A 6,890-nucleotide genomic window follows, 5' to 3' on the forward strand; every position below is an offset into this window, starting at 1 on the left:
AACCCAAACTGCTTTAAAAATTGTCTATCAATTTTAAAAAACTGTGATTAGTATTAAAGAAAAATGAAAAGGGAGTTATTTAAAACTCAATAACAGAAAGTCTGAAGTTACCTAAGTAAGGTAAAATCAATTTAAAATCATTTCTACTGAGCACTGTCTAACATTTTCTCCTAAACTCACATTAAAATGTTTTTTCTTAAATTACAGAAAAATGCTAATGTTAAAAACACTGAAATTTAATGTTGACTTCAATCAATACTCTTTTGATTCTAATAATACTCTTCTATTGCCAGAGCTGTTATTACTTTTTGTTAGGTAAAAGCTCAGTGGAAATGACATGAGAAAAAAATTATGCATTTATTATTTTTGCCTATAAGTAGGGAGGCAAAGGAAAGAGGGCAGCTAGTGGTAATAGTAACAGGTATATTTTAAATTGGACACCAAAATCAAATAATATTTTTAAATGCCTTTAAACTACAATAATTATATAAAAACTAGATAATAAAGAGAAAATTTATTCTCTTTATATTTCTGGTGAAACAGAAACACCATTAAACTGAACTAAAGGTTTGCCTTAATTTTTAATAGGAATATGGTAAAGAAAAATTTCAGTTTTAAAATAGCCTTTGAAACAAATAGGGTTGCAGTATTAGATTGCAAATTAATATATGGACAGGCTGTTCTGGACATCATTAGTTAACTAAATGAAGACAGATTACCTGGGCTGCATGATATGTTTCTTAAATTTTAAAGGAAATCTTTTGGTTGAAAATATAAAATTATATTTTAAACTAGCAAGAAGCACAAGGGGTATAGTATACCAATTTGCAGGGCTGCCAGATAAAATTTAGAATACCCAGTGAGATCTAATTTCAGATAAACACTATATTTTTCTTTTTTAATATAAATATGCCCCATAAGGTATTTGGGGCATTTTTATGCTGAAAGTTATTCATTTTTAATTTAATTTAAAATTTAACTGGGTTTATTTTTATTTGTTAAATCTGGTAACATGACACTTTGCCAATCGTGTACATTTAGAGGATTGAAGTGGGTACAATTTAACCATTTAGTCTCACTTTTACACATATTGATTTTTGGAATTTTCAAAAATAAAAATGATAATGGACTACTTAAGCACTAATTTCTTGAATGCTTCTTATAATGTTCTGTGTTAAGCTATGTTGGTAAATAAAGGTTCTGTCTTCATACACAATAGACAGATGAAGCACAGACAGATGATTATAACAGACCTGACTTATTTTTAATTTGATGTAAAATTGCATATAAAGGGGCAACTATTGCATGTGATTGATGCAGACTTTCAAGAAATCTTCAATACATGTTCACACAGCAAAGGCTATTTAAATAAAAATGCTGTCAGAAGCTAGTGGGGAATATTTTACAAGGATGAATCAGATAGAAAAGATATATAGACACTTATGTGGCAGGAGCAGCATAAGTATCAATAGAGAATTCACCAGAGATAAGGATTTGACCAGTTTCCTTTAGCATTTATATGCACTACCTGTTAGATAAAATGCACACTAAAATTCCCAACTTGGATTGAAATGTCAACCTGATGAGGATGAACAGGATATTTTTAGGATACGAAGAGAGTAATCATAACGTGGTAAAATGAAGTCCAAGGTTGGGGATTGTGATCTTGGCCCCAATGTTGAAATTCATTTGACCAGACATGTGGAGGTTTATTTCTCGATTCTCTATTCTGTTCTATTGGTCTACATGTCTGTTTTTATGCCAACACCATACTGTTTGATTACTATAGCATGTAACATGTTCTAAAATTAGGAAGTGTGAGGCCTCCAGCTTTGTTCTTCTTCCTCAAGATCGTTTTGGCCATTTTGGCACCATACAAATTTTAGATTTTTTTTTTTTAATTTTAGGATTTTTTTTTCTATTTCTGTGAAAAATAACATTGGGATTTTGATAGAAGCTATATCAAATCTATGGATCACTTTAGGTAGTTGTGGATATTTTAACAATATTAAGTCTTTCAATCATGAACAGTTATTTGCATCTTTTTAATATTTCTTTGATGAACAATTTGTAGCTTTTAATGTATAAGTCTCTCACCTCCTTGCTTAAGTTTTTAAGTAAAATATTAACTTATATTTTCCTTATGGTATAAAATTGGAGTAAGGTTAGAAGAAACACTTGACATCACTTAAGTACCTAATTCACCTAAATACTAGTACTCCACAACTATTGCTTATTTGGATTTCTCCACCACTATTCCCATTGTTTTCTTTTTTTTTTTTTAAAGTTTTTGGCATATAGAACAACATAGTGATCAGACATTTACATAATACACAAAGTGATAACCCCAACAAGTCTACCCATCTGACAGTGTACAGTTATTAGAACGTTATTGACTATATTCCCCATTCTGCATTACACATACCTGTGATTATTTTTTAAAATTGTAATTGACATTCAATATTATTTTATATTAGTTTCACGTATACAGTGCAGTGGCTAGGTATTTATATACTTTATGAAGTGCTCCCCCCAATAATTCTACTACCCATCTGACACTATACATCGTTTTTACAATACTATTGACTATATCTCCATACTGTGCTTTACATCCTCGTGACTCTCCTGTAATTTTGTACTTCTCAATCCCTTCACCTTTCTCACCCAGCACCCCCCACACACCCCATCTAGTAAGCATTAGTTCTTTCTCTATATCTATGGGTCTATTTCTGTTTTGTTTATTTTGTTCTTTAGATTCCACATATAAGTGGGATCACATGGTATTTGTCTTTCTTAGCCTGAGTTATTTCAGTTACAATAATACCTCTAAGTTCATCCATGTTGTTGCAATTGCTTGGTTAAGTTTATTCCCATGTTTTATTCTTTATGATACTATTGTAAGTGAAATTTTCTTCAATTCTTTTTCAGATTGAATTTTATTAGTATATAGAAATGCAACTGATTTTTGTATGTTGATTTTATATTTTGCAACTTTACTCAATTCACTTATTAGTTCTAACAAGTGTGTGTGTGTGTGTGTGTGTGTGTGTGTGTGTGTGTGTAATCTTTAGGGTTATCTAAATATAACATGTCATCTGCAAATACAGATCATTTTAATTCTTCCTTTGGATTTGGATGCCTTTATATCTTTTTCTTGCTTCATTTCTCTGCCTAGGACTTCCAGTACTATGTTGAATAGAAGTGGCAAGAGGGAACATCTTTGTCTTGTTCCTGATCTTAGAGGAAAAGATTTCAGCTTTTCACTGGTGAGTATGATGTTACCTATTATATATGTTATATATATATATATATATATATGGATTTTATTATGTTGAGGTAATTTCCTTGTATTCCTAATTTGTTAAATGTTTTTATTATGAGTATTTAGTTTTCTTCAATTGCTTTTTCTGCATCATATAAAAATCTTATGATTTTTATCTTCCATTTTGCAAATATGGTGTATTGCATTGCTTGGTTTTCATATGTTGAACCACCTTGCATTCCAGGGCTATGTCTTACTTGATCATGGGGTGTGATCTTTCAATGAGTTGTTGAATTTGGTTTGCTAATATTTTGTTGAGGATTTTTGCATCTATATTCTTCAGGCATACTGTTCTCTAATTTTCTTTTCTTCTAGTGCCCTTATCTGGCTTTGGTATCAGGCTAATACTGGTCTCATAAAATGAGTTTTCAAGTGTTCCTTCTGCTTTAATTTTCTGCAAGAGTTTGAGAAAGGTTGGTGTTAATTATTTCTTTGAAAGTTTTGCAGAATTCTCCTGTGGAGGCTTCTGATCCTGGAATTTTCTTTTTTGGGAGGATTTTTTAAAAATTTGATTCAATCACATTACTAATTATAGACCTGTTCAGGTTTCTATTTCTATGATTTAGTCTTGGTAAGTTTTATATTTCTTGTAATTTATCTACTTCTTCTATGTTGTCCAATTTGTTGGTGTATAATTGTTCATAACAGTCTTTCATGATTTTAAGATTTCTTTGGCATCAATTGTAATGTCTCCTATTTAATTTCTGATTTTAATTACTTGTCTTTCCTCCTTTTTCTTAGTCTAGCTAAAGTTTTGTCAATTTTGTTAATCTTTAAAAAAAAACCAACTCCTATTTTGTTGTTTTTCTATTCTCTATTTGGTTTATTTGTTAACATTAATCATGCTGAAAGAATATATTGATTATAATTGAAGACTATAAACTCAGGAAAAAATATGGTAATCATGGTTATTTATCAAATCTCAGAACCTAACATTAAAGACAGAAGTGTAGTGGCTCTTTTGGAAACAGACAATAAAAGAAGGATGGCTCCATTTGTAACCCCATAAGACAGTCATCAAATTTGCCCACTCAAACACCATTCACAACCAATATATATATATATATATATATATATATATATATATTTTTTGTTGTTGTTGTTTTGTTTTGTTTTTTTGTTTTTGTTTTTGCCTTGCTCTCTAGATAGCCCAGGAAAGTGAAATTTCAATTTTCTATTGTCTCTCATGGCTAGGGGTTCTCATATGGTCTGATCCAGGCCAATGAGATTTATGTGGAAGGCTGCCAGGTAAGATTGAGGAGACTGAACAGAAGTCTGTACTTAAAAGCTAAAAATGACCAGGCTGTGCCTAGATGATCAGTTTGACTGTCTTTACATGTACAATGAATTGACCAGAAGCATAAGGACTGCAAGGTGGCTATATTTTTGACAGCGGAATTTTATAAGAAATTCCAGGCTTAGCCAGCTACCACCTCTGATTGTTCAGCCCCTAACACAAACACTGTATCTCTAAATACATAGCGGAAAACACTGCTGTAGCAATGCTGGTCTCAGGAAGGATATCCCTACCCCCTTTGCCTGAGGTGATGCCTTGAAGGATAATGAAAAAGGAAGATTTTTGCACAGTGGAGATATGAAAGCTTCCAGTATGTCTAATAAGGAAAATTATTCCGTTGGAGGGCAGAAAGTCTCACTAATCTTATCAGATGGTTCTGATATATGTTAATTTCGATATGTGATATAGATTGAATACTGCTGTATATTTTTCATGCTCCCTTTTCCAAATGGGATTTTTTTATTGTAGTTACTTGCTTCTCAACCATAGTATATTGTGGATTCTGTGGGCAGATAAGTTCGCTTGTTTTTTTCTTTTACAATTTTCATAAAGATCTATTTCATTATTGGTGGGTAGCTAATTTAACAGTTAAATATGTTTAAATAAGCAGATAGGTAACCAACTAGAAACCAGCTAATAAGTAACTGTTTAAATATTTTAAATATAGTTCTTGTTGAGATCATCCTTTGTTTTGATCACCTTCTTGGTGGGGGGATGAGCGGAAGCTTGCTGGTCACACTGGAAATATATTAAGGCCAAATCTTCTGATATCCATTCTCAGAGGTTTCTTTCAGCTGGATTCTTTCAGCCCAGGTTTGTGGCCTCCAGCATTAAAGCTCTTCCCATCTTCCAGAGCACACAGTGTAAGCTTCACAGCAGGCCTCAGACTCTGAGTGGAGCCCACTCCAATTAAACTGGAGTTGTTGACTTTTGCAGAAATGAAAGCAGTGGGATCCAACTGATATTTAGCTGCTATTCCAAAGCGAGTACAAGTTGGTACCTGATATCCAAGCAAGGTTCACTGAAGTGTCAAGATTTTCACATACTTTCTGATAAGTTGACCCTCTAAATTCTATGCCATCATTAATGTTAGTGTGTCACTGGAAGTTTCAGCCCTGTAGCCCACGGCAAAGTTATTCCGGATTTGACACTATCAGAGGTCACCTGGTATCCAGCAAGCCAGCCTTCATAACCAAAGACAGCTGAACCCTGGATTGCATGTCCAGCAGAATCAAAGTCAGCATCGCAATCAAGGTTTATACACGCCCTCTTGTAAGAATTGTTTTTACCACTTTTCTTTCCTGTGTTTGGTGAAAAGGTGGTATCAAATGTCAGTTTCGAACCTTGACACATCCCGTCGGTCTTGAGTTGCGATTTCTGTTCCCAGAGTGTTATTAGTGTTCCATTTCTCTGCAAAAGCAAATCATACTCACACCATTTATATCTGGTCTCCAGGGTCGCAGGAACATTACCAGTGTCTGTATTAGATGAACCAGATGTTGAGAGTTCCACACCACTGCATGACTTTGTTTTCACATCCAGTTTCATCAACCCCAAAACCAAATGCTTTGTTGAAAGTATCTCTGGCTGCTTTGCTAAGGTCAGCATGTGATGGAGGAATACACACTGGCTGCAGGCAGCTCTGTCCTAAGTCACCAAGGCAAGGCTGTGGCAGAGGAGAGCTAGTGGTCTTCTGAGGGGGCTGTCGCCGCTGTCACACTCTCAGCTGAGGCCATTGGGCTGCAGCTGCTGGGGCTGGAGGGCAAAGCCATAAAGTATCTTTTAAACACGCTCTCTAGATTCAGTGGCTGGATGAACTTTGGGGCTGTCTCTTTAAATAGTGGGGGAGAGTGTTTTGTGTAATGGGGAAAATGATATATATGCATTTTGAATAGACAGGATATAAATAGTGGATCTGACTCCTTTGAAGTCTGGATAGGGTGGACATGTTCCAGTTTTGGGTGAAGTGGATATATTCTGACTGCAGCTGCTGTGAAAATTTGCTTGATGTAAAAGAATAGGCTTAATTAGCAGGGCCTCATTTATCCTTTGACTCTTCTGTCGTCTTCCTTCTTATAATTAAGATATGATGTCTGGGTGTACAGTAGCTCTGTGAATTTTAGGTAACTAGCACAGTAACGGCATCATGCTTTCTTGATGCCATTATCGAGTCACCAAACCAACTCTGGTCTCTCTACCTCTGGACTACTTGGTATTTTTACATGCAGGTATACGTTTTCTTCATTAAAACATCCAAAATGCAACGTTTTA

At 34.1% G+C, this 6,890-nt stretch overlaps 1 pseudogene; it reads right to left on the reverse strand.

Annotated features, from left to right (window-relative positions):
• Positions 1-5,409: 5,409 nt before the first annotated feature.
• On the reverse strand, positions 5,410-6,266 carry LOC109389047 (voltage-dependent anion-selective channel protein 2 pseudogene; annotated as a pseudogene).
• Positions 6,267-6,890: the final 624 nt, after the last annotated feature.

Source organism: Hipposideros armiger, unplaced genomic scaffold (assembly GCF_001890085.2).
Source record: "Hipposideros armiger isolate ML-2016 unplaced genomic scaffold, ASM189008v1 scaffold_218, whole genome shotgun sequence".
NCBI classification, from domain to species: domain Eukaryota; kingdom Metazoa; phylum Chordata; class Mammalia; order Chiroptera; family Hipposideridae; genus Hipposideros; species Hipposideros armiger.